This window comes from Cynocephalus volans, chromosome 17 (genome assembly GCF_027409185.1).
Source record: "Cynocephalus volans isolate mCynVol1 chromosome 17, mCynVol1.pri, whole genome shotgun sequence".
Classification (NCBI taxonomy): Eukaryota; Metazoa; Chordata; class Mammalia; order Dermoptera; family Cynocephalidae; genus Cynocephalus; species Cynocephalus volans.
This window is the reverse complement of record NC_084476.1, coordinates 38,740,738-38,754,057: the sequence shown is the minus strand read 5'-3', so window position 1 is coordinate 38,754,057 and position 13,320 is coordinate 38,740,738.

Here is a 13,320-nt window from a genome sequence, read left to right as displayed (position 1 = left end):
GTTCAAGTTCCCCGGCCACCAGAAGATGCACATCTCAAAGAAGTGGGGCTTTACCAAGTTTAATGCAGATGAATTTGAAGGCATGATGGCTAAGTGGCTCATCCTGAATGATTATGGGGTTAAATACATCTCCAACTGTGGCCAGTGGCGAGCCCTGCACTTGTGAAGGCTTCTGCTGTGCTGCTCCATCCTTACTCATACCTGCTAATAAATCCTAATTCCTGTCCACCTAAGGAAAAACAAAAACAAAAAAACCCACAAAGTCCTTTATGAAGCCTGTGCAATTTATCATGAGGACCACACCAACAGGGCAAAAGTGAATCCCCATTCACTTCATGAGTCCCAGAGCAATTGTAATTTGGTTGTCATTATTAAGCACCTAATGTAAACCCAGTCTTATTGCTAGATGTGTTTGCCAGAGTGGTCTCTTTTAGCTTAATCTCTACAAGTAAGCTATTTCATTTTGCTTTTAGAAACTGAGAATATTAGAACTCAGAATGTTGGTATCCCCACACCACTGTTTTGTAGCTGTGTGACATCAGTCACATTACTTTGCCTTTCTCCTTTCACTTTCATTATCTATAAAAAGAAGGTAAAACTCCCTAAGACCCAAAATTTTTTTGAGGAAAAAATAAATTAATACCTACAAACACTCTTAAGCTAGTGCCTGGCAGATCCTAAACTCTCAATAAATACCAGTTATTGTTATTATCATATACCACTTTGATGATCTAATTAATATCTGTTCACCCCTCACTAAGATATCGGTTCCATGAAGAAAGAGGCCTTCTCGGGTTTTGCTCACAATCACCAAGCACACACCAGCAACATAGTTGGATTGTAGAATGAATAAAAGAATGAAGCCAAGGTAAATGAATCTTTGGCAATGAATTCACTTACCAAAATCAGTCCTGGCATCATTGTTTGAATTAATACCAATGGGAATCCCACAGTGAAATGGAGGAGGCTACCATGTCAACAAGTCTCTGTGATCCAACTCACTGAGTATAGTAGCATGGGTTTGTACGAAGATCTATGGGGACATGGAGGAGGAAGCTACTAATTATGCCTGTGTAAAGCTGGTGAAGACTTCCCAGAAGAAGTGACATGTGAGCTGGAATCTGAAGGATGTGACATATGGCATATCTTACACGTGTTGGGGGAAAGGCAAGTTGTGCCTTCCAGCTGCGAAGTTCTGTATTCTGGGATTTTGGAGATAATGCTAGATGAAGACACTCAACATGAAGAAACTTCATTTTAGGGCAACTAGGCCTCACTGCTTTCCAGGGATCCTGATAAGGTAGACATAAGAGATGCACAATGTTTCAAAGAACCCACTGATGATCTTAGGTAGTAGACCTCCAGGAATACCTGTTATATTGCATTCCACTCCCATGCCATCCTCATGCAGGCTCAGACAAGACATTAAGTGTGTCTGAAGACACTGTGTAGCCTTCCAGGTCACAAGCATGAGCATGACCTGAGGGACTTACAGAACACTATCAAAGAAACCAGCATACATATCATAGAAGCCTCAGTAAGGAAAGAGGGAGAAAAATGGGCAGAAATATATGAAGAAATAATGGCTGTAAACTTTCCAAATTAGATGAAAGACATGTGTCTACACATCCAGGAAGCTTAAAAAACTCTGAGATAATAAACTCAATGAGATCCACATGGAAACACATAATAGTTAATTTGTTGAACATCAAAGATGAAAAGAGAATCTAGAAATCTGCAAAAGAAAAGAGACCTATCACAAGCAAGTGATTCCTGATGAGATTAGCAGTTGATACCTTATCAGAAACCATGGAGGACAGAAGGCAGTGAGATGATATATTTAAACTGCTAAACAACAACAACAAAACAAAACAAACCATCAATCAAGAAATTTATATTGTATCTGGAAAATTTTATCCTTCAAGAGAAGAGGAAACTGAGATATCCCCAGATAAACAAAAATCAAGGGAGTTTGTTACTAGTAGACTTGCCATCTAAGAAATGTTAAAGTGAGTCCTTTAGTCTGAGGTGAAACTATGTAGTATCCCAAAGCCATGTGAAGAAATAAAGATCACTAATAAAGGTAACTACATAGATAAATATAAAACTCAGTATTATTCTATGTTTGGTTTATAATGCCTTTATTTCCTTTATAATTAAAAAAGACAAGAGCATAAATCAATCATTATAAATCTATGTTAATGAGTGCATGATGTATAAAGATGTATTCTTTAACAATAACTATATGAAGGGAAAGGAACAGAAATGTATGGCAGCAAAATATTTGTACGTGATTGAAATTAAGTTGGTATCAGTCAAACTAGGTTGTCATACATTTTACATGTTAATTTTAATCCCCAAGGTAACAACTAAGAAAATAACTAAAAAATATACTGAAAAGGAAAATGAAGAGAATCAAAATAGTATACTACAAAAAATCAACTAAAAACAAAAAGGCTATAATGGATGAATTGAAGAATGAGACATGCAAAAACAACTGGGTAAAGAACAGAAGTGTGTCCTTCCTTCTTAGGAATTACTTTAAATGCAAATGTATTAAAACCCTCCAGTTAAAAGGCAGGGGTTGGCAGAAAAGATAAAAGACATAATCATCTGTATGCTGTCTACAAAGACTCACTCTAGATAGACAAAAAATGTTGGAAGCAAAATGATGAAATGAGATATTCCATGTACGTAGTAACCAATAGAGAGCTGGAGCAGCTTAATATTACCAGGTCAAAGAGATTTCAAGAAAAAAGTTTATAGGAGATAAAGAAAGAAGGATATTATATATTGATAAAATGTATAATCCATCAGGAATATATAACAATTATAAACATATATATCTAGTATCAGACCCTAAAGCATACAAAGCAAAATTGACAGAACTGAAGGGAGAAATAGACAGTTCTATAATAAAAGAGATTTCAATAACAACCAGACAGATCAATAAGAGAATAGAGGACTTCAACAACACCATGAACCAATTAGTCCTACAAATATGCACAAAACACTCTACACAGCAACAGAAGCATATGCATTCTTCTCAAGTGCATGTGGAACATTTTTTAAGATTAACCATATGTTAGGTCCACCAAAAGTCTTAATAAATATTAAAAGATTGAAATCATACAAAGTATCTTTTCTGGCCACAATGGAGTGAAACTAGTAATCACAACAGAAGAAAAACTGGAAAACTAAAAAGCATGTGAAAATTTTTAAAAATGAATCCTTAAAAACCCAATGGGTCAAAGAAAAAAACATGAAGCATATTAGAAAATATCTTAAATCAAATGAAGATACAACATACCAAACTTATTGGATGTAGAAAAACAGTGCAAGAAAAATTTGTAGCTGTAAAAGCCTACATTAAAAAGAAGAAAAATTTCAACACAACAAACTAACTGTATACCTTGAGGACTAGAAAAAGAAGAGGAAATAAAAACCCAAGCTAGTAAAAAGAAGGAAGTAATAAAGAAGGAGATAAACAAAACAGAGAACAGGAAAGCAATAGATCAAATCAACCAAACCAAAAGTAGGTTCTGTGAAAAGAGCAACCAAATTCACAAACTTTAAATTAGATTCACTATGAAAAAAGTCTGTAGACCAAGATTTTAAAATCAGATATGAAAGTTTGATATTACTACCAACTGTACAGAAATAAAAAGGATTAATAAGAGTATCCTATGAAGAGTTGTACAAATTGGATAACCAAGAATAAATGGTCACATTACTAGGAGCACACAAACTATCAAAGCTGACTCAGGTGAAATAAAAACTCTGAGTAGACCTATAAGAAGTAAAGAAATTAAATTAGTAATGAAAAATCTCCCCAAAATGAAGAGCCCAGGACTATATGGCTCCATGGATGAATTTTATCAAGTAATTAAAGAAAATTTAAACCAATTCCTCTCAAACTCTCCAAAAATAAAAATAAAAAAGGGGAAGAAACACTTCCTAATTCATTCTATGAGGCCAGCATCACCCTGATAACAAAGCAAACCAAAACACATGAAGAAAACTACAGAAAAGTATCTCATGAATACAGATGCAAAAAATCCTCAAGAATATGCTAGCTCACTGAATTCAGAAACATATCGAAAGGATTAAGCATTGTCATCAAGTGAGATTTTCCCCAATAATTCACACTTAGTTCAACACATGAAAATTAATCAAGGTAATAAAACACACTAATAGGACAAAGATAAAAATAACATCATTTCAAATGATGCAGAAAAAGTCATTGGCAAAAATCCAACACCTTTCCATTTTAAAGCACTCCATCAACTATAATAGAAGGGAACTTCCTCAATTGTTAAGGAGCATTTATGAAAAACTCACAGACTGTTTTACACTCAGTATGGAAAGAGTGAAAGCTTTCTTCCTATGAACAAGGACTGACGAGAATGACAGCTTTCAGGGCTAGCCGGTTAGCTCAGTTGTTTAGATCACTGTGCTGATAACACCAAAGTCCCTGTACCAGCCAGGTGCCAAAAAAAAAGAAAAGAAAAGAAAAGAGAAAGAACGACTGCTTTTACCACTTCTATGCAACATTGAACTGAAAGTTCTGACCACAGCAGTCAGGCAAGCAAAACAAAGAAAAGGCATTCAAATTGAAATGGGAAGAGGCAAAAACAATGTCTATTTGCAAATAGTGTAATTTTATATGTAGAAATTCTTGAATTAAGAAACAAAAACAAAACAAAACTGTTGAGTTAAATGATTCGACAAAGTTGTGGGATACAAGATCAATACTCAAAACTCAATTGACATTCTGTATAGCATAGCAATGAACAATTGCTAGAATTCTATAGTAATGAGCAATGTCAGAAGGAAATCACAAAAACAATTCCATTTGATAGAGCATCAAACAGAATAAAACACTTAAGAATATATTTAATCAAGAAGGTGTTAGACTTGTACTCTGTAACCTACAAAACATTTCAGAAAGTAATGTTCTGAAGACCTAAATAAAACCCCCATGTTCATGGATTGGAAGACTTGATATTGATAAGATGACAATAATCCCTAAATCTACTGACTCAATGCAATCCTTGTAAAATCCCAATGGCCTGTGTTACAGAAATGGAAAAGCTGATCCTAAAATTTATACATAATTGCAAGAGATCCCAAATTGCCAAACAAATCTTGAGAAAGGAGAACAAAGTTAGAGTTCACATACTTCTTGATTTCAAAAGTCACTACAAAGCTATAGCAATCAGCTGTACTGGCATAGACAGTCCTATAGACCAGTGGAATAGATTGAGAGTCCAGAAATAAACCATACATCTATCATCAAATGATTCTTGACAAGGGTGCCAAGACTATTCAATGGGGGTAAAAACAGTGTCTTCAACAAATTGTGCTAAGAAAACTGGTTATCCACATGCAAAAGAATAAAGTTGGATCTTTTCCTCACACCATATACAAAAATTAACTCAAAATGGAGCGAAGACTTAAATCTAAGAGCTTAAAGTCTAAAACTTCTAGAAGAAAACAAAGAGGAAAATCTCATGATCTTTGATTCAGTAATTGATTCTTAGATATAAACATCCAAAGCACAAGCAACAAAAGAAACAATAGGCAAATTGGATTTCATAATCATTAAAAAACTTTCGTTCATCAAAGGACATAATCAAGAGGTGAAAAGACAATAACGGTCTAATGTTCAGAATGTATAAAGAACTCTTACAACTTGTGATGGTTTGTCTTGTGTCAATTTGGCAAGGCTTTAGTACCCAGTTATTAAATCAAATACATCTACAATCAGTTGACTTTGGAGGATATAACCCTCGAAAATGTGGGTGGGTCTCAGTCACACAGCTGAAAGCCCTAAGAGCAAGAGCTGAGGTTTCTTGGGGAAAAGGAAATTCTGCCTCAAGATGACAGAACAAATTCCTGCTACGTTTCTAGTCTGTTGACCTACCTTTATAGATTTCCAGTGCAAGACAAGGTACATTAAATGCATTTTCAACTTATTATATTTTCAACTTACTATGGGTTTATTGGGATGGAATCCCATTGTAAGTCAAGAAGCATATGTATATATGTTCGTATTATAAACACATATGTTCTTTTTCTCTGGAGAATTCAGACTGATAAAGATTTTGGTACCGTGGATGGTTCTAGAGGGACAGAATGTTAAGGATAGGTTTTCTGCAATGGTTCTGTGGTTTCTGGAATTGGTTCTTTCAACTGAGTAGATTTAAAGTCACTAATGACTCTATTTCCAGTGTTGAAGAGAGCACTGGCAGTCCATGGCATAGTATGGCAATACAAATATAGAAAATATCAGAATTGGACATTCCTAACCAAATACTTATAAAAGGCAAGGTTCTAGTTGACTACGAATGAGGGCACTTCAGAAAGTTAGTGGAAAAATAGAATTAAAAGATAATATGATCTTTTCACAAACTTTTTGAAGTACCCTCATATTTGATGTTTTAGATCATTTTTGATCATCTAACAAATGCAAAGACATCAGCTTCTTGCTCCTAATTGCACTAGATTAAGTGAGGAAAGAAAAACATGAGCTCAGTGCTTCAAATTCCCGGCTCAAACACCACATAATTGACCTAAAAGGTCTACATCTTCCCTTAAATAAATCCTTATTTCCTGTAGCTGCAGAACTGAGATATCTGAAAACCCAACCCAGAGTCTTACCCTGCAAATGTCTGAATTACAACACAGGTTAAATTCCCAACCTTGCAGAGATTAAAGTGAGGGCATTGATTGGGAAGGAATGGTGTCCTGAAAATTGGCATGGGGACATATGGGCAGTTCCTGATAACGCTGAAGGCATTAAACTCCAAAATTCTGTGGGGGTCTGTTTTGCCAGTTAAAGAAGTCGTCCTACCCCTATCTGAGTAGCTTAACTCCACTTTGCCTGAGGAACCTGAGGTAGTTGCCTTGCAAGACAGTGCAGATTCTACTCCGCACCACACCCACCAGCCCTCTTTGCTTCTAGACTTATTAGTAGACTCAAGTACTGGCAGGCATCAAATGATGAGTTATGAAGTGGGGACTGTGAGAAAGTGTGTTACTTTCCGAAATAACTGCATGTTGTTCCCAATTTATACAGACGGAAATCTAAGGAAACGGTGTGGGAAATGATATTGGGGTGTGAAATAATGGTGGAAGTAACCTAAAGTTGGATTGAATTGTATTTATTGTTCTGGGTCTAATGAGAAGAGATTCTCTATTCAATGTTGTACCTCAAAGAGTTAAAAAGGGCTCTAACAGTTGGTTCAGTTGATTGGCTGAAACATGGACCAAAGGTGGCCTATGCTAAATGAAGATGAACTGCCTTGGTATACTGTAAAAAAATGTACCCATAGACTTAGTGAGATTGGAACATTAGATTCATCATGGATGAATGCCTCTCCACACTCCCACCCCACTAAGGGTTCAGAAGACACATCACAACTGTGAGAAAAAATATTATGAGGGGAGCCCCTGAATCTTTAAATAACTCTGTGGTTGCTCTTCTCTGTAGGTCAGAAATTACTATGAGAACAGCTGTCACTGAACTGGATACATATGATTATATGCAATGGGAATAATTGGATCCCGGGATGGCAAGGACCAAGTTATAGCACTTAATTTCCAAAGACTAGGTGGATGTGGTTACCATAATGGATAGTGGAGTTAAAGCAATAACCAGTTGTCTGATGTACAGAGGTCTATGGTGTCAGCTAGTTGATCATGTTGTGTCTAGAGGAGAAATAGAGGTAGTCTATTAATTTCGACTTGATCTGTATATGTGGAATAGTTCTAGGTCAAGTGAAAAGAAGCCTAACTTGAATCATCAAAATAGAGAGTCCTGGTCCTTTAATCAATCCCAACCTGAGCCAGTTTACAGACGCACAGCACCTTGAATGAAAGGGAGGCTGAGTCCCCTTGAGGAAGGACTTAGCTACACTGCCCGCCAAAATGTACACTGTTAATCTTTCCCCCAGGATTCTCCAAAGGAACCTATAGCCTTTCACCAGAGTGACTGTACACTGGAGAAAAGAAATAATCAGATTTTCAGGGATTATTGGACAGTAGCTCTGAATTGACACAAACTCAGGAGACCAAAAACATCACTATGGTCCACCAATCACAGTAGAGGACTATGGAGCTCAGGTGATCAGTGGAGTTTAGCTCAGGTCTGTCTCTTAGTAGGTCCAGTGGGTGCCTGAAAACATCCAGCAGTTTTTTCCCCATACTCAGACATACTCAGCAACTGGCACAATCCCCACAATGGCTCTGTGACTTGTAGAGTGTGGGCTATTATTGTAAAAAAGCCAAGTAGAAGCCAATAGAATAGGCTCTACTTAGGGAAATAGTAAACCAAAAGCAATGCTGCATTTTGAGCAGGATTGCAGAGATTAGCATCACCATTAAGGACTCGAAGGATGCAGGGTTGGTAAATCCCACCACATCTCCATTCAACTTGTCTTTTGGCTTGTGCAGAAAACAGATGGATCTTGGAGAATGATGGTAGATTATCATAAACTTAAGCAGGAGGTGACTCCAATGGCAGCTGCTGTTCCAGATGTATTTTCATACTTGACCAAATTAATCTGTGCCCTGGAACCTATGTAGCTGTTGATCTGGAAAATGCTTTTTTATCAATACCTGCTAGAAAAGGCCACCAGAAGCAGTTTGTTTTCAGCTGGAAAGGCCAGCAGTACACTACCTCAGGGGTATATCAGCTCTCCTGCCCCATGTCATTATTTAGTCCACAGGGAACTTGATCGCCTTTTGCTTCCACAAGGCATAGCACTGTTGTACTATATCTAAGACATTATGCCTATTAGATTCACTGAGCAAAATGTAGGGACTACGGTAGTCTTTTGTAAGACATTTGCATGTTGGAAGATGGGAAATAAATCTGATGACAATTAAGGCCCCTCCTACGTCAGCCAAATTCCTGAATCCAGTGGTGGGGGTATGCTGAGATGTCACTTCTGAGGTGAAGGATAAAGGTTACATCTGACTCCTCCCCCAACTACAAAGGGGCACAACGCCAGGTGGGCCTATTTGGATTTTGGAGGCAACATATTCCTGATTTGGGTGTCTTACTCCAGCTCATTTACCAAGTGATCCAAAAAACTGCTAGTTTTGAGTGGGGTCCAGGTCAGAAGAAGGCTCTGCACAAGGTCCAGGCTGCTGTGCAAACTGTTCTGCCACTTGGGCCATATGATCCAGTAGACCCAATGGTGCCTGAAGTGTCAGCAGCATTTGGAGATGTTTGGTGCCACTACAAGCCCCTGTAGGTGACTTCTATTGGATTTTGAAGCCAAGCCCTGCTGTCCTTTGCAGATAACTATTCTCCTTTTGAAAAACAGCTTTTGCCTTGCTGCCGGCCTTAGTAGACACTAAACAACCATGGGCCACCAAGTTACTAAGTGACTTGGGCTGCCCACCAAGTCATGAGGTTGGGTGTGCACAGCAGCACTCCATCATCGCATGGATGTGGTGTGGATGAGGACAGGCACAAACAGGCCCTGGTGGCACAGTTAAGTTACGTGAGAATATGGTTGGGGTGATGGCTGAGTGCAAAGGGAATACGGAATGGGTAGTGGAAGAAGATAGTTATGAATTCCAGCTATGACCATATGGCCCATTGCAAGCACATAGACTGTAATTGTTAAGAATACTTCTTCCTTATTTTTCCTTATTATGAATATGTTTGGGTGCATTAAATATATATGTATATTTAGGTAATATTTAAGTTTATATCACAGTTTTTGAAAGGTAACTGATTGACACTGGCCCATACTTATAAATGTGGTGACTGTCACTGCACTCTTAGCCAGTGAGCCCAAAGACGCAGCAACGTATCCCTTTCTGTGTCTATTGGTAGGCACGAAACTTATTAAATGTTGCTACAGCTAGGTTGGCTCTCAGGAGCCTCACACCCCTGCAGGAGAAACCTCTTGGACACTGGTGCCTTCCTCCTGGCTGGCAACTAGCCTTGGGACCTGGCACTTCTCTTTCTTGTTGGAAAAGGTGCAGCCATACCTGTCTTTCATTTAACAAATCACACTCCTCAATGGCAGTGCCACATCAACAGGGCCAGGGTTTGTTCTCAGCCCCCGGCTGCACCAAAAAGGCCTCCCTGGCAGAGCAGAGCCCTGCTGTGTGTCTGGGTGATGCTTGCAGCCACCAGAAAGCAGGGAGGTACCTCAGCATTGTGAAACAATAAATCTGGTTTTTGTCTTTTACAGAGTGTTTCCAGTGGTTGACGTTCAAAATGTCAGGTGTTAAGCCTTTCTTTCTTGGCCATGAGGAGGGCACTCAGGGTGAGCTATCTTTTCTACCCTGACTGGAAGCATTTAGTATTTTAGTTGGTAGGGCTGTGTCCATGCATGCCCACAGATCATCATCTTGACGGCATTCCCCAGTTCCCTGCACCCTTGTATTTCTCACCATTCAACTCTCTTCATTGAAAGTTTACCCCCCATGACAACCAAATCACAGGACTGTGGACAGAGAACACGGCCATCCTGGTGGGCTGCAAGCTCTAAGGGCTCTGGCCCAGCTTGCTCTTAGGACAAATTGGTAATAGCACAACTGAGTGTGTAAATGGCCTCAGGACCACAGGACCTCAGACTTCACCTCAGCCAGCAAAGGAAAGTTTGGGGGTCTGTCACTGATGAGGAAGCAGTACCCTTATCTGGGCAAACCAGAGCTCCCCTGGGGTTCATCAGGCCCCAGCCAGGGAGGACTGACCAGGATGCACCTGACAGAGAGGCTGAGGGCCTTCTAGGGAATTTCTGTCTTAAAAAGAATTGTCCAAGGAATTGCAGGGATGCTGAAAACCCGACTTCGTAGGTAACAGTAATGTTTATGGAATGAGGCCCAGCTGTAGCCTCAAAAGCTGCATCACAAATCTTTCCTCCTAGATAAGAAACCAGCAGGAAAGGAATTCTGAGGTCAGAGAAAAGGATCCCGGGATTTTAATTTAATGTAAAGGATCAATCACGGGGCCCTTAGAGGTGGACAGATGATGCAGTGTCCTGCCTGCCCTTACTCCATTTGCAAATATTCTTCCTCCGGCCTCGTCCTTTCCATATGACACATTTTGATCTTTCTACATTCCCTTCCCCTCCCCCACCACTTAGTTCTGATGCAATTCGAGAGCTTGAACATGAAAACTACAAGCCTAATAGCTGATCAAAAGAAACCTCAGCAAGCAAAGCAAAACATGTTCCCTCTTCTTCCAAAGCTGTAGAAAGGCAGCCACTGTCTTGGGTCAGGAAATTGTCTTTCAAAGTGTCATTTTAAAAAACACACAGATTTCTGAGGTTACAGCTATGCTCTATGAAAGTACCTTTAACCTCTAAATCCTGGAAGTCCTGAGGGGCTGTCTCTGCTACGTGCCCAGATTAATGATAGTGAAATAAACATGTGCTATGAAAGGTGGACGTGGGTGTCTCCTTCATTTGGGCATCTGGCACTTCTCCCGTCTCCTCCTGCAGACAACACTCTGATGCCCCTGCAGGATTTCTTATTTCATTGAGGAATGTGAGAGTCTGTATCTCATTTAAATTAACATAGGAAATGAAAGAACAAAACCATAACTCCCAGGCTGTACTGGAAACAGGATTTAACATAATATTTGACCCTATTGAATTTATTATTTTCAAAAAATAAATACTGTCTGTCTTCAAAGGGTAAGCAGAGGCTGGGGAAGAGCTGCCAGGGAGATGGGACAGGGTCATCCCCTCTTCTCCTGGGCTTCAGGGGACCCCAGAAAAAGGCTCACCATGTCCTTCTCATCAGAGCTGGAGGAGCTGGACCACTGCTCCCCATGCCCCAGCCATGCCCTGCTGCTGAGGCAGGGGCTGCAGCTGAGCTGGCCTCATGAGTTTGTCTTGCCACTGCCACAGGGCTCCACTGGATGGGAGGGCAGGATTACGCTGGGGGCTTTCCCCAGAGTCACAGACCACGTTCACACCGCCTTCTTCACTGTGCTCCAGGCACTGTGCTGAGTTCTTGATCAATCACCAGTACCCCATTTGTTCCTGCCATGTGAGCGATCATTTAGCACCACCCCATTCACAGAGGAGGAAAGTGAGTCCCCGGGGAACTCACTAGTGCGTGAGCTTAATGATGACCTTTTCTTCTTGGCCTTACAAGAGGGTGTTACTGGCTGACCTAGACAGTGGCTCCAGCTGGCAGGACAGGTTGTTGCTATAGGACAGAGCGACAGCTGTGAGGTTACCAGGAGCCACACTGCAGGTCTCCTCCCAGTACCTGGAGTCCAGGTACCCCAACTGTCACCACAAAATACAGTATGACTCTGTCCAAGGAGTTGTGGCCTCAGGCTCTCTGCAGCTGGCCACCAGGGAGAGTCCACCCCTGCCTTCACCCAGCGTCTGCCCTGGCCTCACCTCTCATTCTCTCTGAGCCACTCCATGGCCCAGAACCAGGCCCCAAATTGCTCCTCAGGCTCCAGGTAGTAATTATCTGCAGCCACCTAGAGCAGCTGGAACCTCCTGATTACTTTGTACTCCTGGTACCAGAGGGAAGAGCAAGATGCTGACAGGGCCTGGGTGGGGGAAGCTGGAGGGGGCTGTGGGAGCTGGGTGGGGCAGGGGCCAGTCTCTGGGTCTTTGCTCTTAAGAGCCCCCCTCCTCCCCTCCAATCCTTTCCAGGCCCCTCCTTGTTCTTAGAGCTGTGTTCAAACAGCCCCTCAACCTCCAGTGGGATGGTTCTCCCCTTTCTCAGTGTATCAAACCCTTTCAACAAGTCTAAGATGCAGGGGATGGAGTCAGGGAGTGTCTTGCGTGGGGAGGGGACGGGGTCTCTGATTTTCACACCTCCCTCCTCCCCCTAGATGAATGCCACTGCTGCTCACCCTACTCCTTTCCCGGAAGTTGATCAGATTCTCCTGGAAGACAGCCAAAACCCATCAGAAAGGCGCCCTCATCCATTACTGCCTCTCCACCTTATGACTCTCATGTTGCACTACCACCAGGGCCCGCAAGGTGGCAGGGCACGCACACAAAACAGGACTTGGACCTGGGTCAGGCTCAGGGCTCCAGGGAGAGGTCAAGAGAGGAAAGGCTCAGGGACCTTCTAGCCCGACCCTCTCTGATGACAGGCAAGGAAGTCACCGAGGCCTTAGGCAGGAGGGTTAGCCCAACTAAGAGGGGCCTGACTTCACTCTCCACCCACCATGGACAGCGCCTAAGGGAGCAGCTGAGTCTTATGCAGGTTTGCAGTCAGGCAGCACTGCTGCCTCAGCAGCTCAGAGGAGCCTCTGGTCAGCCATCAGCATGCTAGGCATGATGCCCCCGCTTAACAGGGGTGGCTGCGATGATC